Source organism: Ascaphus truei, chromosome 2 (assembly GCF_040206685.1).
Source record: "Ascaphus truei isolate aAscTru1 chromosome 2, aAscTru1.hap1, whole genome shotgun sequence".
NCBI classification, from domain to species: Eukaryota; Metazoa; Chordata; class Amphibia; order Anura; family Ascaphidae; genus Ascaphus; species Ascaphus truei.
The window spans coordinates 446,273,237-446,301,158 of NC_134484.1; the positions used below are offsets into that span (position 1 = coordinate 446,273,237).

Genomic DNA, 27,922 nt, shown 5'->3' on the forward strand with positions numbered 1-27,922 from the left:
TACAATACATATAAAGCATAATACACAATCCATTCTGTTTGACACTATTATTATTTACACTTTGACAACGTTTGCTGCCACTAAACTGATACAGCAGTGGAATAAATGGGAAAAAATGCTGTTTACGCACAATGGAGTTCTAATTCCATACGAAAGAATCATATTTATTAGAGATTATTGAATAACCCCCACAGTATCAGGGGACAGTGTTACATATACTTTAGTTCCTAAAGTAGAGCACAAAAGATGCCTCTAATGGTATAATAAAAAAAAAAACTTTTATTTGGAGAATCAAACCAATACTGTACACTCACAAGTGTGAAGTAAATGAAATGACGCTGTTGCTGCAATCACTGCCTCCCTTTTCGTCCCGGTGGACTTGTGCGCTTGACCACAATGTCTCCTCTCCTCCCGGACTCCCACGAAGGGCTGAGGTGGCAGTGTCAGACTGAGATGACGTCCCACGAGGGACGCGGCTCTGCAACCAAACGGCCTCTTCCAACGCATTTCGCCGGCGTACTCTCACTTCTTCAGGTATGCGTTACAATCGCATCCCTGTAGAAGCAAAATGGTACTTGTGAACTGTGTGGGCAAAGCTGCCTGGTTGCTGAATGACTCCCCCTGAGTGACGTGTTACCCCCATCCGCATGCTCCTCCCCAGCTCTTCATGGGAGTCCAGGAGGGGAGGAAATGCTGGGGTGGAGGACACAAGCACTTTGCGATGGAAAGGGAGTGTAATAGATGCTCGCCACAAACCGGACAGGACCGTGAGGCTGAGGTGAGGATTAGAAAACACCGACCTAGGGACGCGAGGTCGCGTCCGGTGTGTAGGTTCATAGTAGTGGATATCCGGGTCAGGGTAGGAGAATGTGGGAACGTAGGAGACAAGCCGAGGTCGAGGGTTGGAGAGATACGGATCATACGGGTCACTTAGCCGGGTCGAGAATAGGAGAGAGCAGAAAGGTCATGGATAAGCCGGGGTCGAGGGTCGGAGACAGCAGCGTAGTCCAACGTAAACAAGGCAAGGTGGTTGTGACCAGCAAACGTAACAAGGATTATGCTCAGCAAACTTCCTGGTGGAAGAGGCTGAGCCTAAATAGCAGGACTGTCCAATCAGGCGCAGGGCTGCACAGCAGGCAGGAATCAGGCAGGAGCCAATCAGGTGACCGGAGCTTGATGGGGGCGGAGACTGTGTCTGATCCTCCCAGGGAGGCAGCCATTACAGCACAAGCATCGTTTGAGAGGCACTCATTTACTTCACACTTGATTTTCCTTACAGGCTAGAACTATTTATTAGAGTCTTTTTTCGTGCTGTATTCTAGAAATTGAATCTTAACGTGATGGTGGAAGAACCATTTATAGCAGCGGCATTACCACCTTTGTGACTTTTATGGACTATTCTTAAGACCGTCAAAATTGAAAAACAAAAATTGCGATATTGTGTTTTATTACACACCAGGTATGTACCTTATCTTGACTTCTTGTGTATTCATCCTAATATGTTATACAAGGGGTAGCAAACTCCAGTCCTCAAAGGCCACAAACAGGCCTTGTTTTAAGGACATCCCTTTGCTGAAGCCGGGAAGCAGGGCTATCTTTAAAACCAGTCCTGTTGGTGGCCCTTGAGGATTGGATTGACCACCCCTGTGTTACACAATCTTCTATATTCTTATTTTTCCATCGATACATGTCATATTTTTCCCACCGGTTTATATTACTTACTCCAAATGGACTCCCTCTGAGCCATGTCGGCACTCACAGGGCATATTGGCATTACCATTCTTTATGTTACACGTCCTTTCGTTTTATTTCCAATAAAGCATTAAGTAAGCATTAGGAAGTAGAAGTCCTGCTAATATAAACAGCTCAAAGTGGTGCTGCAAAGCGAGCAGTCAGTCTTTTTCTGACTGTGAGCATTAGCCTTTTTTTAGCTCTGGGAGACATGTTAATATGAGTGATTTGTGCGGTGTTGGTGATAAGGACCCTGCAGTTTTATTTAGAGATTAGATATCACATGAGGCGACCATAGGAATTAGGCTGTGTGGGGAGCTGGCTCCTTTCAGATAGCACTCCTCTTAATAGCAGAATGCCAAGTGTGTAAAACTACAGTAAGTGATGAGAAATGGTGACGAGTCTCATGGCCTAAAGTGTCCTGCAACACATTGCTCGTCTTACAGGGAATGATTCATAGTAAGCTTTAGACTTGTGGTGATCTGACAGCCAGTATATGAAATGCTTATCTAGACCTATTTGCTACATACTTTGGTTCCTGTTTACTAAGAAATATATGTAATTGGCACACAAAAATCTATTGTAGCAAAATGTGTCCGAAAATGCAGTTACTCTCTTCAAAAATGTGCAACGTTTAATTAGAGCCCAAAGACAATACTTATTAAATGTTAGATTTAATTTACAAAAGTAGTACAGTGCTTAGTTACAGAAAAGAAGGTTACAAGAATTGTACAGTAGAATATATGCAGACAGTTTAATAAAAAATAATGGTAAAAAACAAATAGAAATTCCTAACATACATTAATTACCTTATATTTAGCTTTCTCAATCTAGGTTGAGTTGGAAATATGAGAATTCCCGAATCTCGTTGGCATAGAGCACTCCCTCTGTTGAATTTCAAATTAATTTCCCAAATGCATGCATTTTATCCAAAAAAAACTTGCATTGAGAACAGAATAAGCCTACCTTCTGGGTGTTTGCTTAACCTCCCCTCGCACCCTCATTAGGCTACGGCCCTGCTCCCTCAGTCAGCGCGCCCGCACTGCATGCAGGCAGCGCGCTGAGAGGCACAGACCGCTATCTGCGGTCTGTAGGCAGCGGGAGCGGCGGTCGTGGTTTGAGCAGAGGGGCGTGGTTTGAGTGGAGGGACCTGCTTCTCCCCCCCTCCCTCCACGGGCTCGGTCTCCCGGGCTGCAGGAGGGAGCTGCTGCGGGCTGCTGGAAGGTAAGCAGCTCCCGTTCCCTCCCCCTTCCCCCACAAATGCCCTCCTCACACACGCTGATACACACACACCCCCCCCCCCCTACCTTGTGGAGGAAGCTCTCTGACAGCTCCCGCCCCCACCGCTGATAGGCTCATCAGCGTACCACGTGGCGCGTCACCGCTCGGGATCACAATTTTATTGCATCCCCTGGCGGTGGACGCGTCACAGCGCGTTGTGAGCCGTGCAGCTGGGGGGGACTGGGACCTGCTCAAGAAGGATACCCCTGCTGGTGAGGAACGTGGCCGCGCGCGCCGCCGGGCGCAGCGGGACCAAAGCCTAACTATGTAGCAAGTCTCTCCCCTCCCTCCCTCTAGGAGATTATGGTTATGCTACTGCTTGGTGTAGTGCTGGTTACCTGCGTGGTACAGGAGAGATAAGTTTCCCGCGTATGGTGTGGGAGTACGGGGCAGACCTTTAGGGATCCCTCTGATTCTGTTCTTCTCGGTGTCAGCGCCTCCAGACATAGGGGGCTTCAGCATGATTGAAGGGGGTCCCCGCTATGACTGTCCTTACTCTGTTACCTCCCACCACACAGACTGCAGCTGAGCCAGAAGCACAAATGAGGATGTTCTTTATTACAGCAGCCACTGCTGGTGTTGTTGGAGTGTATGCTTCAATTGGATAGGGTGGATCCCTGGCTTCTGGATGGTACTGGCCTGCGGGTAATGATGAGGCCTGGCTGGATTAGATTAGTGCATCAGCCCACCAGGGGCTGAGCACATGTCTCACTCCCGGCCGGGAGGAGACACTGCAAGCTCCTACCTCATGCAGGGGCAGGCTGGAACACCAAACACTAACTAACTGAAGGTCTCACCCCAAAGGGGCTGAACTTCAAGCTATAATTTAGGCACTTCCTTCTTGCAGCTCAAAGAGGGAGGGCACACTATCTGTACCACCATTGGCTATCACAGATCCCTGTGTCAACTCCACTCCTGTCACTCAGGAAGTCAGCATGAGGAGAGGGAAAACGCCATAGGATAGTCTGTCACTGTCTACATCTTATTAGAACTTACATGACAGGGGGAGGTAGAGAGATAGCTGGACCAGCCACTGCTATATCTATAATTACATTTTTCGGCTTGGGGAGAGAAAAATGTTTTTCTTTTGAATTAAAACATACCTGAGTATTTTTATACTCTCCTAATTTTATCCCCACAGTACCTAGAATATAGTGACCCACCTCTTCACGTTTTTGGGAGTTTAATACAAGCAACAATACTATTGTTGATGGGGTTAATGCTACATTTGAGAGACAAATGAATATTGAACCTTTGTACTCTCACAATCGTGGATTGTTTGGCATCATTTAATTAGTCCGATCACAAATGTTACAAATATATATTTGTCATTCTTGTGAATCATGTCAGTTCCACAAAATTTTATATTTAGTAAACTTATATAGCCATGTGGAGTGTATTTGTGGTCACACCCTCTGGCGTTCCCCAGACCGTTTAAAGACTGTATTTTACGGTACATTAAAAAGGCTTTTGGTTATTTCCACTGTCAGAAAGAGTTCTGCATCTAGAGTTTCATTTACCCCACAATCCCAGAGCAGGTCGCCCGTAGATAACCCCTCCTTTAGACAAACACAGAAAACCGGGCGGGGTCACTGCACTAACCCCAACAAAAACAATAGATGTAATTTTAAGATATAACTTGTAACTCAAGTTATTCTGTGTGCCAGATAATTAAAATACTGAATATTTTCACGGTATTATCATGACATATACCAGGGGTGGGGAACGTCCGGCCCACGGGCCGTGTAAGGCCCGCGAAGTCATTTGGTCCGGCCCCCGGGAAGCAAGCCTGCAAGAATGGTTTAAAAAAAAAAAAAAAATTTAAAACTCCCTTTTTCCTGATTGGCTGCCCGTGCTGTCACTCTGCCAAGATTTTTTTTTTGGCCCGCCTCTTCCTACAGCACTGCTCCCCTCCCTTCCCTCCTCCAGTAATGCCGGGCTCCTTAGGCTCCGCCCCTCTGTCCCTCCCTTTAGGCTCCGCCCTCTGTCCCTCCCTTTAGGCTCCGCCCCTCCCTTTAGGCTCTGCGGGTCTGCCAGTCTCTCAGCTGCACTGACTACCTATGTAGCTCCAGCAGCCCATCCACTGGCCCCAGGTAACCCACATGCCCCCTTATACCCCCTCCCAGGCACCTTACCCACCCCAAGGGGGAGAGGCATTATTTTTGTGTGTGTTTGCAGAGGTGGGCTTATTGTGTGTGTGTGTGTGTGTGTGTGTGTGTCACTATGTGTGTCATTGTGTGTGTGTGTGTGTCTGTCTCTGTCATTGTGTGTGTGTCTGTCTCTGTCATTGTGTGTGTGTCTGTCTCTGTCATTGTGTGTGTGTGTGTGTGTGTGTGTGTGTGTGTGTGTGTGTGTGTGTGTCAATGTCACTGTGTGTGTGTGTGTGTGTGTGTGTGTCTGTCACTGTCACTGTGTGTGTCTGGCACTGTCACTGTGTGTCTCTGTCTGTGTGTCACTGTCTCTCTGTGTGTGTGTGTGTGTCACGGTCACTGTGTGTCTCACGGTCTCTGTGTGTCTCACGGTCTCTGTGTGTCTCACGGTCTCTGTGTGTCTCACGGTCTCTGTGTGTCTCACGGTCTCTTTGTGTCTCACTGTCACTGTCTGTGTGTCTCACTGTCACTGTCTGTGTGTCTCACTGTCACTGTCTGTGTGTCTCACTGTCACTGTCTGTGTGTCTCACTGTCTCTGTATGTGTGTGTGTGTGTGTCACTGTCTGTGTGTGTCTCACTGTCACTGTCTGTGTGTCTCACGGTCTCTGTGTGTCTCACTGTCCCTCTCTCTGTGTGTGTGTGTCACTGTCTGTGTGTGTGTGTCTCTGTGTGTGTCACTGTCTGTGTCACTGTCACTGTGTTTGTGTGTCACTGTCTATGTGTGGCAGCAGCCGCCTGAGGTGATTAAGGACCTGAGTATCACCAGGGCGGCGCGGGTAAGCAGCGCTCCGGGGGGGAGAGGGTATAAGAGGAGTGGGGGATAGGGGGGAGGGGGTATAAGAGGAGTGGGGGATGGGGGGGAGGGGGTATAAGAGGCTTGGGGGATAGAAGAACGAGTCTGCGGTGGGACAGACACCTCATTACCGCCTCTCCTCCTCCCCACACCGGGCAGCAGTTGTGAAGGGTACCTGCTCCGATCCTCCCCTGCTCCGCCCCCCGTGCACTTACACGGCCCTCCTCCCCACACCCCGGGCAGTAGTTGTGGAGGGTACCTGCTCCGCCCTCCCCCCTGCTCCACCCCCCCCCCCCCGTGCACTTACACGGCCCTCCTCCCCACATCGGGTAGCAGTTGCGGAGGAGGGCACCTGCTCCGATGCCCCCTGCTCAGATTCCCCCCCCCCCCCTTGCGCACTTACACGGTCCTCCTTCTCCCCACACCGAGCAGCAGTTGCGGAGGGCACCTGCTCCAATCCCCCCCCCCCCATCAGATTTCCCTCCCCCTGTGTGTGTCTGAGAGAGTGTGTGTGTCTGAGAAAGTGTGTGTGTCTGAGTGTGTGTGTGTGTGTGTGTGTCAGAGTGTGTGTGTGTCTGAGAGTGTGTGTGTGTGTGTGTGTCTGAGAGTGTGTGTGTGTGTGTCTGAGAGTGTGTGTGTCTGAGAGTGTGTGTGTGTCTGAGAGAGGGAGAATGTTGGTCTGAGAGAGGGAGAGTGTGTGTCTGAGAGAGGGAGAGTGTGTGTCTGAGAGAGGGAGAGTGTGTGTCTGAGAGAGGGAGAGTGTGTCTGAGAGAGGGAGAGTGTGTGTCTGAGAGAGGGAGAGTGTGTGTCTGAGAGAGGGAGAGTGTGTGTCTGAGAGAGGGAGAGTGTGTGTCTGAGAGAGAGAGAGAGAGAGAGTGTGTGTCTAAGAGAGAGAGAGAGAGTGTGTGTCTGAGAGAGAGAGAGTGTGTGTGTCAGAGAAAGAGAGAGTGTGTGTGTGTGTCTGAGAGAGAGAGAGAGAGTGTGTGTGTGTCTGAGAGAGTGTGTGTCTGAGAGAGTGTGTGTCTGAGAGTCTTGAGAGTGGGTCTGACAGTCTTGAGAGTGGGTCTGACAGTCTTGAGAGTGGGTCTGACAGTCTGAGAGAGAGTGGGTCTGACAGTCTGAGAGAGAGTGGGTCTGACAGTCTGAGAGAGAGTGGGTCTGACAGTCTGAGAGAGTGGGTCTGACAGTCTGAGAGAGAGTGGGTCTGACAGTCTGAGAGAGAGTGGGTCTGACAGTCTGAGAGAGAGTGGGTCTGACAGTCTGAAAGAGAGTGGGTCTGACAGTCTGAGAGAGAGTGGGTCTGACAGTCTGAGAGAGTGGGTCTGACAGTCTGAAAGAGAGTGGGTCTGAGAGTCTGAGAGTCTGAGAGAGAGTGGGTCTGAGAGTCTGAGAGAGAGTGGGTCTGAGAGTCTGAGAGAGAGTGGGTGTGAGAGTCTGTGAGTGGATCTGAGAGAGAGTGGGTCTGAGAGAGAGTGAGTCTGAGAGTCTGATAGAGAGTGGGTCTGAGAGAGAGTGGGTCTGAGAGAGAGTGGGTGTGAGAGAGAGTGGGTCTGAGAGAGAGTGGGTCTGAGAGAGAGTGGGTCTGAGAGAGAGTGAGTCTGAGATAGAGAGTGGGTCTGAGAGTCTGATTTCCCTACCCCCTGCCCGATTTCTGTGTGTGTGTGTGTGTGTGTGTGTGTGTGTGTGTGTGCGCGTGCGCGCGTGAATTTGCGTGTGCACAGACACCAACCCACAGTCAGTCACCCACCACCCAAGAGTCAGTCAGTCACCCAAAGAGAAGCAGTTCCAGCCATCACATTAGTGGTGAGTTCATTAAATGTTTGACCAAATATAGCAGGCTAATTTTTAAGTTGATAATTTTGGATGGCCCTCGAATGATTTTATAAATATCAAAATGGCCCTTGGCAGAAAAAATGTTCCCCACCCCTGACATATACCATAGTTTGCCATTGATAAAACATACCCAAACTGGTCTCTAATGAAGACACAGTTAATTTTGAGCACAGTGGCACCAAGATTCAAATGATGGAACATTGTTGATTGCATTCAAAATGAAATAGTGACGCAGGCACTCAAAATCTGAACTAAAGGGTGATTTATTACCAGTGTTTCAATCCTGTGCGGGAACTTTCTCAAGATATAAATGCATGGTAAAGTAATTGAACATTTTAATAAAATCTGGTAAGAACAAACTTCATGAATTGCACCTTCTGTATACAGTAAGTACTCAGCAATATTTTCTGTTACTGTAAGTAAATAGTACACTACCGATATGTTCCGTCCGATTATATAAAAGAGCACCATCTTCTGTACAGCGTTATAGCGGAGTAGGGAAACCGATGAGTTAAACCAGGGGCGCTCAACTCCAGTCCACAAGCCCGCCCAACAGGTTAGGTTTTCAGGATATGCCAGCTTCAGCACGGGTGGCTCAATCAGAGGCTGGGACAGATTGAGCCACCTGTGCTGAAGCTGGGATAGATTGACCGACCTGTGCTGAAGCAAGGATATCTTGAAACCCTGGCCTGTTGAGGGGGCTTGAGGAACTGGAGCTGAGTGCCCCTGAGCTAAGGAGTAGGAGGAAACTGATGAGTTAAACCATGTCAGATGTTGCATGTGAGAAGTGACTGGAATGTAATAATGTATTTAAAAAGGAAATTCTCAGTCCACGTCCCTAATTATCTAATCAGTTTTTCTACTTGCCGGCAACACATCCGTATCTGGGGACAGGCGCGTGCAAGACTGGGCTGGAATTGGAAACGAGATAAATGAGCATAACTGATTACGGTTGAAATAATTACATTTTAACTGTATCCTCTTGCAGATCCATGTTAGAGATTAAATGGAACATGTCCGATGAGAGAATTGCTAATGTTTAAGCTTTTATGGTCCTTTGAGGAGGTAACAGATTACAGGAGCCAGTTTTGCATGACTGTCTCGGCTCACTGAATGTAGGCAAAAACACAGATGAAGGGGTTAAACATGGTCATTCTATTGTATGTTGAACACAAACATTCTGTAAGAGACGTGTGCAGAGGTACACTATGGAGACCATTTAAAGCTAAACTAAAATTAGGCTTTATTACACAAAAACCTATCTCCGCTTTGGAGACTACCTACACATGTAACAAGGTAATTGAACAGAGTCCAGTGAATAGTGCTCTAATGACTATAGGTAGAAAGTTTGTAGCATAATCAGTGCATATCTTGATTGAAGAAAATCAAACAGGTGAAGTCATCTTAAGGTGAGTAAACAGGTATGTAGGTAGGCGTATAGAATAGACCTATATATAAAGTCCTGGTTAGCTCCACTACATCACTGCCAATAAGGACAAGGTCTAAAAACGCAAACAATTACCTATAGAATGCCTCCCAATAAGTAAATGGGTAACTCACATAGACGTTCCTGGGTTCTTCTGAGGGGCGTGCATCTGCGGTAATTAGTCCAGTATTCTCCACGAGGCGCGGTGATGCGGAGCACAGCCAAGCAAAAGGATGTGACAGGATTCAGCAATGATGTTAAAAACACTTCTTTATTGCGGCATCATGGTGCAGACAGACAAGGAGAAAAAAGGGGGGGGTGGGGGGTCTCGCTCTTACGCGTTTCACGCCTGCTCGGTGCTTCGTCAGAGAGTAGAGATAGTGTGCTGGGCCCCCCCTTCTTATAGATCATATTGCCTGCCGGAAATTGGATATCTCAACTTGTTCCGGAAACCGTAAATGACATAATTGAACCGGATACCGGAAATGACATAACGGGAGGTGTGCACCTAACAACCTGGGTAAACAAACAGGGTTGTTATGGCAATGGCTCATGTCCCCGCTAGATAGAGGAACGGCAAGCAATTATATACTATGGGGTTGCCCAGCACAGATACCCCGCAGAAACAAGTTAAAAAACATGCAGTAGTATGCTAAAAGCAACTGGATATATAAACAAGTGTTCTGAGGACATAGCAAATTGTTTTAAAGATGCATCAGTATATATTTTGATGCATTCACATTGTTCATACATATAAGCAAAACATATCTCAATAATGAACACAGAAGCTCAGAGAGATATTTCATGAACCATCTTGGTAAACTGAGAACAGCATAGTATCATATACACAATATAAAGTACTACTTAAACATTTGAGATATTCTCATAGGAAATGTTTTAACTCCCAATCTGTATTTATACCCCCGGGTGATAATGAACCGAGGGTATAAATCCAAAACATTTCTCTTTGATTCAGGTTTCCCTCTCTGTTACCTCCTCTGGTTTGCTTTGGAATGTGCTCTAAGGCACTAAATGTAAAGGTATCAATGGAACCCTGCGGGCAGTTATAAAAATGTTTGGACACAGGTAAATTAGGGTCATTCTTTTTTATAGAACGTAAATGTTCTGAGATTCTAATTTTCAGAGGGCGAATCGTCCTACCAATGTAAGTACTGCCACTTACATTGGTAGGACGATTCGCCCTCTGAAAATTAGAATCTCAGAACATTTACGTTCTATAAAAAAGAATGACCCTAATTTACCTGTGTCCAAACATTTTTATAACTGCCCGCAGGGTTCCATTGATACCTTTACATTTAGTGCCTTAGAGCACATTCCAAAGCAAACCAGAGGAGGTAACAGAGAGGGAAACCTGAATCAAAGAGAAATGTTTTGGATTTATACCCTCGGTTCATTATCACCCGGGGGTATAAATACAGATTGGGAGTTAAAACATTTCCTATGAGAATATCTCAAATGTTTAAGTAGTACTTTATATTGTGTATATGATACAATGCTGTTCTCAGTTTACCAAGATGGTTCATGAAATATCTCTCTGAGCTTCTGTGTTCATTATTGAGATATGTTTTGCTTATATGTATGAACAATGTGAATGCATCAAAATATATACTGATGCATCTTTAAAACAATTTGCTATGTCCTCAGAACACTTGTTTATATATCCAGTTGCTTTTAGCATACTACCGCATGTTTTTTAACTTGTTTCTGCGGGGTATCTGTGCTGGGCAACCCCTTAGTATATAATTGCTTGCCGTTCCTCTATCTAGCGGGGACATGAGCCATTGCCATAACAACCCTGTTTGTTTACCCAGGTTGTTAGGTGCACACCTCCCGTTATGTCATTTCCGGTATCCGGTTTAATTATGTCATTTCCGGTTTCCGGAACAAGTTGAGATATCCAATTTCCGGCAGGCAATATGATCTATAAGAAGGGGGGGCCCAGAACACTATCTCTACTCTCTGACGAAGCGCCGAGCAGGCGTGAAACGCGTAAGAGCGAGACCCCCCCCCCCTTTTTTTCTCCTTGTCTGTCTGCACCATGATGCCACAATAAAGAAGTGTTTTTAACATCATTGCTGAATCCTGTCACATCCTTTTGCTTGGCTGTGCTCCGCATCACCGCGCCTCGTGGAGAATACACATGTAACAAATCTTCACAGACAAACAAGAGAAAAACTGGCGCACAGCCAAGAATGGGTCCCAAGAATGTGAATAAAAAATCTTCTTTGTTGAGCCATCTAAAAAACGGAGGTGAACAACCTCCTACGCGTTTCGTGTGAAAACTCGAATGCTCCTTGATAAAGTGTTTTCACACGAAACGCGTAGGAGATTGTTCACCTCCGTTTTTTAGATGGCTCAATAAAGAAGATTTTTTATTCACATTCTTGGAACCCATTCTTGGCTGTGTGCCAGTTTTTCTCTTGTTTGTCTGTGAAGATTTGTTTCATCCCATCCCACTTGGCTGCACGCCTATCAGGATTTTGTTCTAAAGGGGCATCTGTGAGTATTATTTATTATTCTCTTCAATACTTATTGTGAGTCCAGGATCTTTCCCAATGAGGGTTTGACTGGGTTTTATAGCCCTTATCTTGCCCTTCAGGGATCATTGGTCTGTCCGGGGACTTTACTACAAGCATCCATCAGAATACTCCCCTGTCCTATCCTGCTTATTTGTATATCACTTATACTATCATATTGAAAGGATCCAGCGTTTGAGCGCCTTTGTCACTTTTATCTTTGGACTTATCTACACATGTAGTTCAGCCCTCTCTAACTGGGTGGTTAGCTAAGCTATTTACAAGCCCAACAGTCTCCTAAGAAAGTCTTATCTGTGTCTTGTAGCTGTAGGGGAAGGCTTCTCTGCTCTCTTGGGTACGCAGCCTTGTGTACTATGGCAATGTCAGGATCCAGATTTAGAATCTTGTCCCCTTTGTCTTGCTGTCAGCCTGCAGTCTCTTTGCAGCTCAAGACATCTGTCCTCTGGACAGTCCAGTGTCCACTAAGGAAATCCTCTGGTCTGTCTTTCCTAGGTCAGCTCCAAATGTCAGCTCAGGAATCCTTCTTCCTGTCTCAGAACAGGCTATTTCACAGAGCTCTAATCAGCCAGGTGGAGTTGGCTAATTGCTGGTGTGCAATTAACCAACACACTGCTGGATTAGAGGCAAGTTTATTTAACATGAATAAGTCCCTGTTACACATTCCCATATGATTTACTCAATCATAGTGATCAGGAAAGATGTCCTTGGCATATAGCTGCAGTATTGTGAGTATATTGGTGTTACTGTTCTAAGCACATTGGTATTCTGAGACAAAAAGAACATGACGATCATTATGTAAAAGTAATGACAGAGTGAAGCTTTTTCCAGCGCATAATCAAAATCAATACACAAGATTGTCCATTACTGCTAGCAGACAGTGTCTGTTTTCATGACCCATAATAAAGGGTACTTGATTTAATGCAAATGCATTCAGCATTACTATTACTATTCAGCATTGTCTTTTATTGTGGTGTTAAAGAGATTACTGGTTTCTCACTATAAGTGGATATTTCAGAGACGTTCCTCTGAGGGTAGACAGTAATTGCACTTTGCATTTGAAGTCTTTTAAAGCCACTTATTTTAGTTGCCTTATAATATGTACGAAGTTGTTAGGGAGCAGATGCATGACTCAAGCGTGTTGTCCGTCTTGCTGCACACACCAGCAAATCAGAATCCAATCTTTAAAGTGTCTCATACAGGATCTTTAACATATAAGTGTGTAGCTATTTTGCTTACTAGATGTGTTTAATTACAACTTTTCCTTTGGATTCCCAGATGTCTTCCCAAGGTTGCGTGCCCAGCCTTTCATGTAAATCGGGCTCCCTGATACTTCCATTTGTTGTCCTTCTCTGGGGAAATAACACTTTGGTATAGAATGGAGATTAGATTTTTACTCTGAGAAGTTCTACGTATAAATTCAAAGTAGGTTTCTGACCTGTAGTTTTATATGCGAGATATGGTACGGTACAATTCCTTCATTGTAAATAACGGTAAAAACTCTGTTCCAGGGATCCGAAATCTCTCATGGAGTCGAAAGACTTGAGTTGTCCACCACTGATCAGACTACCCAGTCTCTTGATTGCTTACCGCTTCGACCACAAAAAGTCCCTCTCATTAGGATCCAGTAAAAGGTTAAGTAGATGGGTCCTACTGGAGTTGAGAAGTTCCAGCTCCATTTCACAGAATCCCATGGCTTCAAAGAATGGTTGACGATTGGGTTTAACCGTAAATCCTTATGTTGGCTCTTTTTTTAGATCTGTAAGAGAGACGAATCTCTGGTATTCTATATCAACCCATCTAATGTTGGTGGCAAATGCCTGACAGAGGCTAATTGTGCTATTTGGGCAGGTGTAGTAAGATCAGAGGTAAGGGAGTGTGCGCCCCCACTGGTGGATCAAATCATAATTTTTTGGTTGAACTCGGTTACTTTCTGGAACCTTATGAAAGATGGGATTTGTCTTTTGGAGTCAATTTCAATCTTTATAGTTTACGGGGATGGGGAGTGACCTACATAAGTATAGTATCTTGGGCAGTAAAGTCATTTTAATGGAATAGGTCCTCCCCATCCAGGACGTAATCTTCTTTGACCAGCTCTACGGGACCTTCTTGAGAGAGTTGAATATATAAGGATGGTTCGCTTGATACAGAGTGTGTTATAAGTTTTGGTGATTTGAACTCTTATTTAATGTAGGTTAGATGTTCTTTTTGCCACGTGAAATTAAAATATATGGAGATGAATTTGACTCTCACTGGGAGATTTATGTTCAGTGCTTTGCACATATTGCTGTTGACCTTAAATCCAGATTTTGTTTGAAATGTATCTAATAACATACAAATCAGGTAGAGTTTGTATTGGCCTCATTAGGGTTAATAAGTGGATCCAGCTATTTTTGACAGCATGCTTTCTATGATTACAAGTCGCTCTCTAATTCCTCTGTAACATCAAACTGAATTTCATCATCTCGTATTTACTTGTGTTGCCGCCTAATGTAACCTGTTATTCTGGAATATACTGTATGTGGAGCTGAAACACACAGTAGAGTAGTTATCCTACATTACTATTTCTGTGATGGCTTTTTTATCCAAAGCCATTTTCCTACCGTGTAGGCTACCTCCGGTCTTCAAGGGCCAGCAACAGGTCCGGTTTTCAGGATATGACTCAATCAGTGGCTCAGTCAAACACCTGTGCTGAAGCAGGGATATCCTGAAAACCTGACATGATGGGAGCTCTTGAGGACTGGAGTTGGCCGTCCCCAGTGTAGGCAAATTAGGCTTCTCTGTAACCCTCCAATCTCATCTCTCGCCAAATAATGATGCATTATTACCTTTCTAGCCTTGTCAAATCTCTGCTCTATTTAAAACCTAATAGAGCCCAAATTCTGCCCCTCCTAATTATCTCAACTTGGTCTTCCAAGGAGGTTGATGGCCAGTTGCAGATTCTAAATAGGACTATGTTATTGGACTACAATCGTTATCCACCCCTCAAACTGTCCAGTGATCGAGTGGGCTCCAAGCTATTAGTGAAAGGTAAATGAACGCTTTGCCTTCCTCATCCTATTTACTGGAAGAAGCCAAGGTAAACTTTTATTTCAAGAAGCTCACTAAGGGGCCCATGCTATAAGCGTTCATAAAAAAAATCGCCGGGCCGTTTAATTCGCCAGTTTTTGGAGCGTTGCAATCACGGTATTCAGAAAGCCTCGATTGCCTGTGATAGCAAAATGCCCAAAACGGGCGAGTAGCCGGTGATGTTATGATCACCTCTCTCAAAAGGGCTCACCCGGCGATTTGTTCCAGTTGCAGAGAGAGCTGCACAGAGGGAGCCGCCTCTCCCTGCGCATATCTCGCCAGCGATCCCAAGATTTTAATATAAAATGTAGTACTAGTGTAGATGAGCAGGGGGTCTCTGTCACGGGATCTTTTAACAAATTTCTACCGGGATCATTCAATAGGCAAAACAACGTAGTGCAATAAAATGGGGTTCATTTGGATGAAAACACAACAGAAATACAAAATACAGAAATATACACACTTACTGGCGCCTGGGGGTTGAAATCTGGCCTTTCTTAGGTGCAGGGCGCCCGTTTGCAAGGGCTTATTACCCTGATCGACCTTGTCCCAGACGTCCTGGAACGAAATTCGGAAGATTTTTCGGCGATTTTTTTAATGACGGGTGAAAATTGTGTCGTTTTATGCCTTTATCGCCCACTTATCGAGGCTTACTGAATAACAGTAGGCATTTTGTCCGATAAGTGTTTGATAAGTGGCTTATCGCGGCTTATAGAATAGGCCCCTTACTCTTTATATACTAATCGTTCATTTAATTTGTGTTATGCTGTGGTGTGTGAAAAATAATAGGAAAGACCATTAGCAAAATACATAAATAACAAGCAGAGTTTGAACCACTCTACCTGACTTAAATAAAAAAAAATTCTGAGTTTGTAAATTGATTCTTGGCTGGCTTTTTTTTTTTAAATTGTAAATACAACATAATCTAGCCATTGAGAGATAATATTTGGATATGATAATGATGCCTCTCTCAAGCAGGAAGTTCAGCCTACGATCATTTATCAGATTCAATACTGAAGAATGAATGAAGTGACGCCAAAAACTATGATCAAAATATACTCCGAATTAAAACTAAGGGCGCTACTAATTTCTAAGCACTAACGTGAAATTAATCTCAAATTTAAAGAATGAATCTAAATCCAACACATTAAAAATTAACTACTTTAAAAAAAGGAGTGTCTCGAATATAATAAAACAAAAACAACTCCCTTCAACTTATGCATCTCTCCCCGGACTCCTGTTTAAGTCAAGTTTCAAATCTTCTCAATTGGGGCAGAACAGGAAAAGGGAGTAAAAAAATAAATACCTGTGTAGTATATCAAGTAATATGTAGAAGGTATAAAAGGGAATTCTGTATGTACAGTACTAACATATCAGAAGTATATCAAGCCTCCAGAGAAGCTCTAAAATGTTCCAGATTCTTCATTCTCTCTCTCCCCCTCCTATAACTGCATTGTCTATGGTGGACCTGGCTGAATGGAGGTCTGACTATTGGAGTAGCCTTATTTTAATAGTCATGAATGTTTTGCTTCCTGGATGAACCCAACATCAATGGGTCCAAAAATCAGTGACCAATATTTGGCTTCCTTAATGGGATTTTTCATCAAGATGCCATGTTTTACCCTGGTGACGGTTTAATTATTAAGCAGAAATGTATGTAACAAAATGTATTACAGCACATATCTTGGACAGGCATTTCGCATCATTTAGTATCATAAAGCTTACAGTATGAAAGGTTTATAACTGTGTGCTATTTATAAATTGTCATGTTTGCAGTGCCTATGTGTATTGTTAAAAACATACAGTTGATGGACGACAGGACCTGGTCTTCTCACTTTAGGTTCATAAATACAAACACAATAATTTAGTTCCTTGGGCAAACTCAGGTATTTGTTTGTTCTTATGTGGGCAGATACGTTTGCAAATAATGCAGGTCTGCAAAATGGCATGGTTTGGCAGTTATACAGTGTAGAGACTTTTACACTGAGACAAGACTAGCCATTATTAGACAGTTAAAACCAGAGACAGCACATAAAACACAGACAAAGCTCAGTTTTAGCACATCCAGTGAAAATCATACACGGTACAGTGCCTAAATATATATATGTATAAATATCTAATAAGTAAATGGTCTTTTAGTTTGACATTTTTGGCCAAAATTGTTGTAAGCCCCTGAGCCAACGTCACGGCAGACCACAATTCAGGGGTCCCTAACGCTAATATAAATTCTTAATAACCTGTGTAATAACAGGAAAAATGATTTATAGTAAATCTGTCAATATTAGTTGCAAAGTTCTAAGTCTGATTGAAGCCTTTATTAACCTGTACATTACCAGGAAAGGCACTCTGTATTAGAGATGTCACAACCATCCTGCAAGCAAACAAGTTCCCCTGTGTGGAAGATGCTATGGAGTGAGCCCTTAACCATTTAAATGTGGGAGGGGGTGAGCTTAAATTAAGTAGGAGGTTGCCAACCTCCAATCAGCCAGGACTAGCTGAAACACAATTGTAAAATATACTGGACACCTAACAAATACACTGGACATCTCTAATACAGAGTGCCTTTCCTGGCAATGTACAGGTTAATAAAGGCTTCAATCAGACTTAGAACTTTGCAACTAATATTGACAGATTTACTATAAATCATTCTTCCTGTTATTACACAGGTTATTAAGAATTTATATTAGCGTTAGGGACCCCTGAATTGTGGTCTGCCGTGACGTTGGCTCAGGGGCTTACAAAAATTTTGGCCAAAAATGTCAAACTAAAAGACCATTTACTTATTAGATATTTATACATATATATTTAGGCACTGTACCGTGTATGATTTACACTGGATGTGCTAAAACTGAGCTTTGTCTGTGTTTTATGTGCTGTCTCTGGTTTTAAATATATATTGCCATGCTCAGTAGCACTCCTCTGTGACATTCATATGCTTATATATATGTTGTGGTTATTTTGGGGGTTCAATAGGAGCTTGTTAGGTGTCCAGTATATTATTAGACAGTACCTTGAAGTTTGACTTTTTACATTTTACCATTTGCCTCAACATTTGCCCAGGCAGTATCAAGTCAGCTTTAAACATTCTTTTACGATAGTGATTTCCTGGTGAATAGGGTACCAGAAAGGTAGAGTATCTAAGGTTTTCCCTACCCTAGAAACCTAAACATTGAAGAATGACCTTGTAACGTGACAGTGCTGACAAAACGAATGTAACATCCTTACTGGAAGATTAAGTGTTGCCTACCGCATCTCACATCTAACCCATTATTAATCAGTAGGCTCCCCTCTCATAGGAGGGTCCCACGTATTGTGTAAATGAGTGACATAGCTCATAATGTCTGTCATTATTTCAGTTCTGACTTTACTTTTAACACATTTATCAGATTGGTGAGGACATTTCTAGTAATGTTACACAAAATGTAAAGCCTGTGGCCAAACAAAAAGGTAAACCGTGGCAGGTCCCACGCCAAGGTAATGGGTGCAATGTTATTGTGTCCTTGCAGAAACATCCCAGTAGCAGAAACCTCTCCCTGTAGCGTTATAGATCCAAGATGGGACTCAATTTAGTACAGCACTGACGTCCACTCCCCTGCAAGAAAATCAAGCACCCATTTTCAATTCCACGATTTGTGGGTTGTTCCATTTCTGATATCAAGCAGCCGACTTCTTAGCTCTTAAAGCTGCAGTTCAAGCTGTCATTTTTTCCCCCTTTCAATATGTGAATCAATACAATCTACACACTGACAGGTGATTAGCTAAGTTGCTGATCGATCTGTTCTCCTGTAATCGATCGCTGAAGATTGGCTCGAGGTACACTAAATGCATCTTGGGTCCTCTTCTGCTGCACTGACAGCCAAAGTTCTGTGAGGAAGAACATGTGACTAGGCAGGCACTAGATTCAATTGGTTCACTGCTACAGAGGGCAGGGCTTAAAAAGGTGATGCTGTTTCAGAAGGGAAGGGGATGTGACTTTGATAAATGGTTGCTATAAGAACACAAATGCGTGTTACATTAGAATACATTAAAAATGTCTTTACAATAGTTTTTATTTCTATTTGTTTTTAAATGCTACAAGAATTATCTTATAGAACTGAACTGATGTATTAAAAAAAACACATGAAAGATATTGCTTGAACTGCAGTTTTAACACAAATCTCTCCTACACTTCAGGCAGATGGACCTTCTCCTCTAACAATCCATAACTATTGCTTCTTCTGAAGTACTCTTATTCCCCTCTACCTACTACCAAATCCTACACCCCCTCCTTCCTGCAGCCCTTCTTTTAGCTTATGACTCTCCTAAATTGCAGAGCATGCATTTTAATAACTGTTACTGACCAATGATGCTTGAGAATGCCCAATGCCTTTTAGTGCTACTTTCTACCAATGTGTTTCACTGTAAGCCACAAATACTTTGAGAGCCAGCCAATGTGTGTAGTTCCTCGCCAATGAGTGTAACAGAGCTCCAATGAACGTGACAGCACAAGAAACATATGATTGCCCTCACACAATTGTGACCTACATCATATGATAGGGACTGCCTGCCAATACATGTGAGTGCATGAGAGGTGACATGAAGTGTAAGTGCCAGCAGGATGACTAATGGATATTGGCACAGGTAATATACACTACTGCTGTATATGAGGGATATAGTCACCTTTTTCCTCCTTTGGCAGTTCTGTGGCACTATTTTACCCTTTTGTATAATGTTAGGTTTCTTGTTTGAACATCACTGAATGATATTGTTCATTCTCTGTAGGGGAGGAAAAATAAACGTGAGCCAATTGTCCCATAAATCGATGAGCAGTCTCGGAAAATGCTTCTAACAAAAAAAAGAAAGAACGCGAAAGTGGGGGATGAAGCACCCATTATTACACGTGATTAAAGGGGACCATGTCAAACATCAGAAAGCCTCTGTTGAGGTCATTCCCACACTAATCAAACCACAGTGACAAGATCATACAATCCCCCCCTTTATATGACAATGAAATAAAATAAAAAAATGAAAATATATGTCTTTGTATTGGTACGATCAAAGATTACTTCAATGGTTTTCATAAATAATACACGCTTTGTATGAATCAGACGGTGTTTCCCAAGAAGGGGAGGACTGGGGCTCAAGGGAATAGGATACAGCAAAAAAATAGAAGAAAACTATATGTAATAATAAGAATCCTTCAGTGGAAAATATAGTAATCTTGAAAGGCCTGACCCTTATGCAAGTGTGAGAGAAATACAGTAACTTCCGCAAGTATAAAGGAGATAACTTGAACTTCGTACGTCTTGCAGGAGGACAGCGTTGGACTAGACTCTAACTCTATCTAGAGAACAAAAATGGAGTCGGGTATGTCCCAGCGCATAGAGAACCCTCCAATATGAACAAGAATGTCCAGAATAAATGAGATATTACTCACATAGAAGTGACTGCTTGGACCCACAGATTTCCACCTTGCAGGACATCAGTCCAGGCGTGCATGAATCACAAGCTTTAGAGTAATATTAATACCCAGGTATTAGGGATAAACGAGGATTTATGTACAGATCCCATGTTTCCCCAACTAAGCACACAGGATATGGTTTCCATGTTTTAGATACCTTGCTCCAACCTGGACTGATTTAGAGGTGTGTAGGTGGCTCCCTCCTATTGTGTGTATTTACCTATATTTCAATTGGGTTCAGCATTACCCTGGGAGCATGGGATTTTTAATGCGTCAATTCATTTATTTAAAAAAAAAAAAAAAATCATATCTTTTGTATACGATTAAAGATGTGTCATTTTTTTAAAATATACAGTTAGGTCCGGAAATAATTGGACACTGACACAATTTTCATAATTTTGGCTCTGTACGCCACCACAATGGATTTGAAATGAAACAACCGAGATGCAATAGAAGTGCTGACTTTCAGCTTTAATTCAAGGGGTTGAATAAAAATATCGTATGAAACGTTTAGGAATTGCAACTATTTTCATACACAGTCCCCTTATTTCAGGGGCTCAAATGTAATTGGACAAATTAACACAATCCATAAATAAAATGTTAATTTGTAATACTTTGTCCAGAATCCTTTGCAGGCAATGACTGCTTGAAGTCTGGAACACATGGACATCACCAAACGCTGGGTTTCCTCCTTTGTGATGCTTTGCCAGGCCTTTACTGCAGCTGTTTTCAGTTGTTGTTTGTTCGTGGGTCTTTCTGCCTTAAGTTTTGTCTTCAGTAAGTGAAATGCATGCTCGATCGGGTTGAGATCAGGTGATTGACTCAGCCATTGCAGAATATTCCACTTCTTCGCCTTAAAAAACTCCTGGGTTGCTTTCGCAGTATGTTTTGGGTCATTGTCCATCTGTAAAGTGAAGTGCCGTCCAATCAACTTCTCTGAATTTGGCTGAATCTGAGCAGACAATATATCCCTATACACTTCAGAATTCATCCGGCTGCTTCTGTCTTCTGTCACATCATCAATAAACACTAGTGACCCAGTGCCATTGTAAGCCATGCATGCCCATGCCATCACTGCCTCCACCGTGTTTTACAGATGATGTGGTATGCTTCGGATCATGAGCCGTTGCAAGCCTTCTCCATACTTTTTTCTACCCATCATTTTGGTACAGGTTGATCTTAGTTTCATCTTTCCAAAGAATGCTGTTTCAGAACTGGGCTGGCTGTTTTAGATATTGTTTGGCAAAGTCTAATCTGGCCTTTCTATTCTTGAGGCTTATGAATGGTTTGCACATTGTGGTGAACCCTCTGTATTTGCTTTCGTGAAGTCTTCTCTTTATGGTAGACTTGGATAATGATATGCCTACCTCCTGGAGAGTGTTCTTCACTTGGCTGGATGTTGTGAAGGGGTTTTTCTTTACCATGGAAAGGATCCTACGATCATCCACCACTGTTGTGTTCCGTGGACGTCCAGGCCTTTTTGTGTTGCAGAGCTCACCAGTGCGTTCTTTTTGTCTCAGAATGTACCAAACTGTTGATTTGGCCACTCCTAATGTTCCTGCTTTCTCTCTGATGGATTTTCTTTTTTTTTTTGCAGCCTAAGGATGCCCTGTTTCACTTGCATTGAGAGCTCCTTTGACCGCATCTTGTGGGTTCACAGCAACAGCTTCCAAATGCGAATGCCACACCTGGAATCAACTCCAGACCTTTTACCTGGTTAATTGATGATGAAATAACGAAGGAATAGCCCACACCTGTCCATGAAACAGCTTTTGAGTCAATTGTCCAATTACTTTTGGTCCCTTGAAAAAGAGGGGGCTACATATTAAAGAGATGTAATTCCTAAACCCTTTCTCCAATTTGGATGTGAATACCCTCAAATGAAAGCTGATAGACTGCACTTTAAGCCCATATTCATTATTTAACTGTAACTTGGATTTATTTTGGTACACAGCCAAAATAAAAAAAACTTGTATCAGTGTCCAATTATTTCCAGACCTAACTGTATTTCTCTCAGTGCCCGGTGTATTGAGGTTTGTGCCCTCATTATATGGGGCTTTCTTTGGGTGTTTTAGGTCCTTGTTTTGCTGTGTGTTGCACCACCTTATCTAACGGTTAGGCCAGGGGTGCTCAACTCCAGTCCTCAAGACTCCCCCCCCTACCCCTCCGAGCCACCTGTGCTGAAGCAGGAATATCCTGAAAACCTCCTGTTGGGGTGGGGAGGGGGGGAGGGTCTTGAGGACTGGAGTTGAGATCCTCTGGGTTAGGCATTATATTAATACTATTCTAGTGCAGGTCTATGTATGTAGTACAAATATCGTGCCATATTTGTCCTGTTTTTTTTATTGAATAAAAAATGGGTTCTCTGGACATCAGAAGCCTACAGATTAAAGAAGCCGCTTGGCACTGTTGACGTTAGTATTACGCCCATGTGGGAGGATTAGATTTGACCTCTTGCTCTGGTCAGTGAGCATTACAGTGTTTGACAACTTTTCCTGGCATGTCAGGGGATTATAAGAGTGTATAAATGGGCATGGATATTCTGAAGGATGGATTGGGTGAAGTCAGCCAAGTGGCACATAAACAGATTAATATCAAATTACTTTCGACCTTTTTGTGACCTAAAAAAATAAATAAACGCGTTTGGGGGGAGAGAACGAAACTCACCAACAACGGCATTAAAAAGTACAGAATGCTGAAAATAAAGTAGATTCTAAAATGATCTAACAGAGACCCTTTATTGCCCTTCCCTTGTGCTCCGCTCATGTCAGAGGATCTGCTCTGAGTATGGCTGGAACTTCCATTAACACCTAGAACTGCATGAGTGCTACATTGTAACTAGAGGGGGAGCGCGAGCAGCTGCTCACTAAATAAGTCCCCAGCAATTAGAAGAGATAGTGGACATAAGAACTCAAAGATGTGAGTGCCTAGCTAACGTTTAGAAATGTAAATTGTGTTTCTCTGCAGATTCGCTCAGTGAAGCGAGCGCAGAATTCAGGGTTCTTGTCTTGTGGCTCGATGTGCGTATATTTCTATGGTGCCAGCCAGGTACACGTTGCTTTATCATTTTTACATCATTACAATACCGGGAATATAATACAGACACAGGAGGAGTACATTTGAATGCATTAGTTAGTGCAGGGGTGCGCAAACTTTTCAGTCGGCGCCCCCCTGCCTGCACTCCCCCCACCCTGCTCGCGCCCCCCTCTTTTTACCTTGTCGCCGCAGGGTCACGCGACGTCACGTTGCCATGGCAACGCATAGCCGAAGACAAGGGACGTTGCAGAGGCCTCGCGCGACAAGCGGCATTTAATTGCCTTGGGGAAGAGCGCGGGGCCTCTGCAACCGCCCGCGCCCCCCCAGTTTGCGCACCCCGTTCTGTAGTTTAGCAAGTAGTGGTCATCGAGGGCTATTCAAATGTTTTGTTGAGCAGGTAAGTTTTCAGACAGGTGTTGACGTTAGATAGAGACAGAAGGTGCTTGGTAGACACAGAGAGGGAGTTCCAGAAGTAGAGTGCAGCATGTGTGATGGGTTGTAGGTGTGCGAGGGCTGGAGTGACACCGGGGTAGAGAGAAGACAGGCCTGAGAATAGCATAGGGATCACGTTGGGGTGTTGCGAGATATTATATTCAAGATATAGATAGGTATGGGCAGAAGACTGGAGAACTTTGGAAGAGAAGAAATTTAGTAAATACAAAGTTTAGACGGGAGCCAATACAGGCATACCCCGGTTTAAGGACACTCACTTTAAGTACACTGGTGAGTAACGACATATCGCCCAATAGGCACACAGCAGCTCGCGCATGCGCTTGTCAGCACGTCCTGAACAGCAATACCGGCTCCCTACCTGTACCAAAGCTGTGCGCAAGCGGGGAGACTATAGAGCCTGTTACACATGCATTATTTACATCAGTTATGCACGTATATGACGATTGCCGTACAGTATATGCATCGATAAGTGGGAAAAAGGTAGTGCTTCACTTTAAGTACATTTTCGCTTTACATAGATGCTCCGGTCCCATTGCGTACGTTAATGTGGGGTACGCCTGTAGACAGTTTTCAAGAAGAGAGAAGCAGAGACTGATCAAGAGGAGAGTGAGGTTAACCTCGCCATAGCGTTTTGAATGCATTAAAGGGTAGAAAGCATCGGCAGGGAGGCCACACCCCTTACCTTAAATCCGGCGTCAAATGACGCACGGTGGTCACGGGACGTTGCCATGGCGACGCATCACAGCAGAGAAGGTAGGAGACACTGCAGAGGCCTCGCGATCCCCCGGCACTTAATTTAAATGACGTGGGGAAGAGCGCGGGGCCTCTGCTGCCACCACGCCCCCTCCCACTCTGCAAAATCTTGTGCACCCCTGCACTAACGAAGCAATGAGAAAGGGGAGGAGAAAGCCAGGAGAGGGCTTTGCCCCAAACGACAACAGAGTGAAGTGTGGTGAATGAGAAGTGGGTGGTCAACAGTATCAGCGGCTACAGACAGAATGAGAAGGGTGCAGTGTCCTTGGTATTTAGCAATGTGGAGGTCATTTGCTGCTTTAGAGGCGTTGTTTCAGTAGAGTGAGCATGCAAAAACCTGTTTGGAGATCAGATTGGTGGGAGGTAAAGTTTTGTATTTGATGTAATTCTTTGTAGGGATCGTATGCCACAAAACTCAAAGCAGCAGCAGCAGCAGCACACAGTGTGGCAGCTCAGACAATACTGTTCCCTTAGCCCTATCAGAAAAGGAATTTGCAGGCTGCTAAATCGTAAAAGATTCAGTGAGAGAATTAAAGAGGATAGAAAGGGAGGAAAGACGACAAGAAAGAGCAAAAAAAAAAAGATTGATCAAGTATTCAGTATACTATTTTCTCCATTTCATAGCCCATATTCTTTGCCTACATCACATCACGTACTGACAAGATTCTGGATTACTATGGTAGATAAGTCCCATGTACCTGTGTGTGATGCTCCATTATTTCCTAAAGACGTGCGTATACCCCCTCTCCACTGTCTTCTAAACCCGAGATTGCACGGTGGTCTTCAGAACAGCCAGAGGGGCCCAAATCAGTACACTTAAGTTCTTCTGTCTGTATACAGGAGCTTTACAAGTCGGTGAGCACCACCTATGGAGGCTCCGTAACGCATGCAGTTTCTTATATCCAGACATCATTTTATGAGTAAAATACACTTCTGGATTTATTTTTAGGCATTAATATATACATACAATAGAGATAGTGATAACTTCCCTATAACACGCACTGCTGATCCTCCGGTCTTTCACACCAGCAGAAATAGGTGGAATAAGTCCACCTGGTTTTGATGGTACATATGAGAAAGGTGCAAACACACAAAATCCCTGCAAGCGCTAACTCCAACATCTACCACACCATATCATATACAGTATATTTGTGTCAAAAGGAGTGCTATTGGGTGTGACCAAATATACTGTATACATAAAAAGAACAAAATCACAATGCTCTACATCCAATATGACAAAAAATATATTTACGGTAGTTAAATACTTAACTGTTTGTGTTCTCATAAGTAAGAGTCATTTAGTTAAACGCTTTGGCCAAAATGTTATAAGCCTGCAGCCACGTCAAGGCATGACCAATTTGCAGGTCCTAACACTATGACAATTCTCATTTACCTCTATACAGTGGAGGAAGAAATGTCTGAGTAGACCAGTCTACAGGTGCACGAAAAATCCTGCTACATAAAAAGTGGGGAGGAGTGAGCTTAAACCCAGGGAGGGTTAGGACATGAACAGTGTAAGAAGTTGTAGTGGTAATGTACTTGATTTTTTTTTGGGGGGGGGAGGAGAACCCTTAGTAGCAATGTTTGTTAGACTATGTCTCATAAACATTTCTTATAAGTACGCTGAAAAAAAAACCCCCAAAAAACAGAAAGGGAGCTGGTCTTTAAAAAAAATGAATTAAAGGTTTTCTTAAAATTCTGGCTTTGTAAATAAAAATAGTAGGGATTTACCATAACTTGTAGCTCCATCCCACCTCAAGTTCTGTACTTGTGTCAGGACCGACTTGGAATTTTGCTGGGATCGTTGCCGGGGGAGAGGGACCTCTTACCTTCTCCGACATCAGACGTTAATCGGCACTTATTGTAACGATGCTCATCTCAAGCAGGAAACGGACCCACAGGGCTGAGGTAGGAAGGTGAAACAACCAACCTGAGCCGAGGGACAGAGTCCTGATAGAGTAGTGAGTTGTAAGGTCAAGGCTGGCAGCAGAGTTGCATAATCGGTGTGGATGCTGAGGTCGGGGTGGGCTGAAATCAAAGGTTAGTCGAGGTACTTGCAATGGTCTGGGAAGGCTGAAGACAAGGGTAGTCGAGGTACGTGATAGACAAAAAGCATAAACGCGTTGCATGAACACAGCAGGAAACTGGAACTTTGCTCGGCAACTTCCTGCTAACAGGGTTGTCCTTTTAAAGGAAGTTGCCAGGAGCAAAAATGAACGATCCAGCCACAGAGGGCGAGCAAGGGTAAAATCCCAAACCGGAATGTGAAAACCCGGAAAGGATTTTGCCAAAACTCATACTTATACAGTAGGCCTCACGCACTCTTCCCCGGCAATCAGTTTAAATGTTGTGAGGAAGAGCGCAGGGCCTCTGCGAGTGCGGGGCGTGGTGTGACGCCATCAAGCCTGCCGTAAGTCGAGTACAGAATGCAATAATTTATTAACAGTTTGGCAAGACCTGTCACATAATAACGATGGAGCTGCTTATGCAGAAGATGCGGTTTATTTAGCAGAAATAACATTTCAGGGGTCTAGGCCCCTTCGTCAGGCGCCAAATGGGAGAGATGTTTATTTTCAGCCCAGAACCGCAAAACTTTGTGCCCTCACTATATCTGCTAAATAAAAAGAAGCCGACACAGAGATTAGATCTCAATTCACTTGCTTCTAGCACAGAGACTTTACCACCGGGCCACTTCATCAATTGTTATTCTGCACTTCATGACGGTGTTCGGCTCCATCATTAAACTAGCCTTTTTCTATTAGCTACGCTTGGTTATCCTTTGCTGTGCACCGCATTTTTCCCCTGAACTTGTTCAGTTATAGTAGGTATTGGTCTCTTAACTAGCAAGCCGATAATGACATTGTATATTCTGTGGTATTATTGTGCTGTTAAATCAGCCTTTTGGTCGTAATGGGGTTTTGTTGATTTGTATTATTATAGCGGCAATTCCAAAGCAGCCTCCCTATTCCTAACGAAAAATCCCGATCTTCTGAAAACATTCTCAGTTACTCAAATGTTCTATATAGTTCAGCCTCGATTGGTGTAACTGTAGAATTCATGCTGCATTACTTTCTCAGTTTTGAACTCCAATACATACAAGTAGTGTGAATGTGTACCCCTACCTCTTCAAAACTGTGGAACCCCTTTAAAAATGTAGGTGTGACTCCATGGTAGCCCATCCCACTTATTCTATACAAGTAAAACATAGTATTGATGTGTTAGGGGACATTTAAAAAAAAACACCTTTTATAATATATTTAATGTAATACAAATTGCAATCGAATGTTTAATAACTACTTTGGATAAATGGATTTAAAATGCTGGCAATGCCTTGCAGGTCTCTATAGCAACAAATGAGTTAATGGATTTCCTCCAGTCACATTGCACAGCACATGACCTGAA

General features: G+C 43.6%; 1 protein-coding gene and 2 long non-coding RNA genes across 8 annotated transcripts in view; 2 read left to right on the forward strand and 1 right to left on the reverse strand.

The window, feature by feature from the left end:
* Nucleotides 1-27,922, forward strand: part of PRKAG2 (protein kinase AMP-activated non-catalytic subunit gamma 2) — a 354,869-nt gene that overhangs the window by 223,778 nt on the left and 103,169 nt on the right. The window lies entirely within an intron of this gene.
* Nucleotides 137-19,853, forward strand: LOC142487867 (uncharacterized). Its single transcript, XR_012799339.1, has 2 exons — nucleotides 137-1,459; nucleotides 19,600-19,853. It is a non-coding gene; the product is annotated as an uncharacterized LOC142487867 (long non-coding RNA).
* Nucleotides 12,134-19,805, reverse strand: LOC142487868 (uncharacterized). Its single transcript, XR_012799340.1, has 3 exons — nucleotides 19,498-19,805; nucleotides 15,306-15,396; nucleotides 12,134-13,528 (listed from the first exon to the last, which is right to left on the reverse strand). It is a non-coding gene; the product is annotated as an uncharacterized LOC142487868 (long non-coding RNA).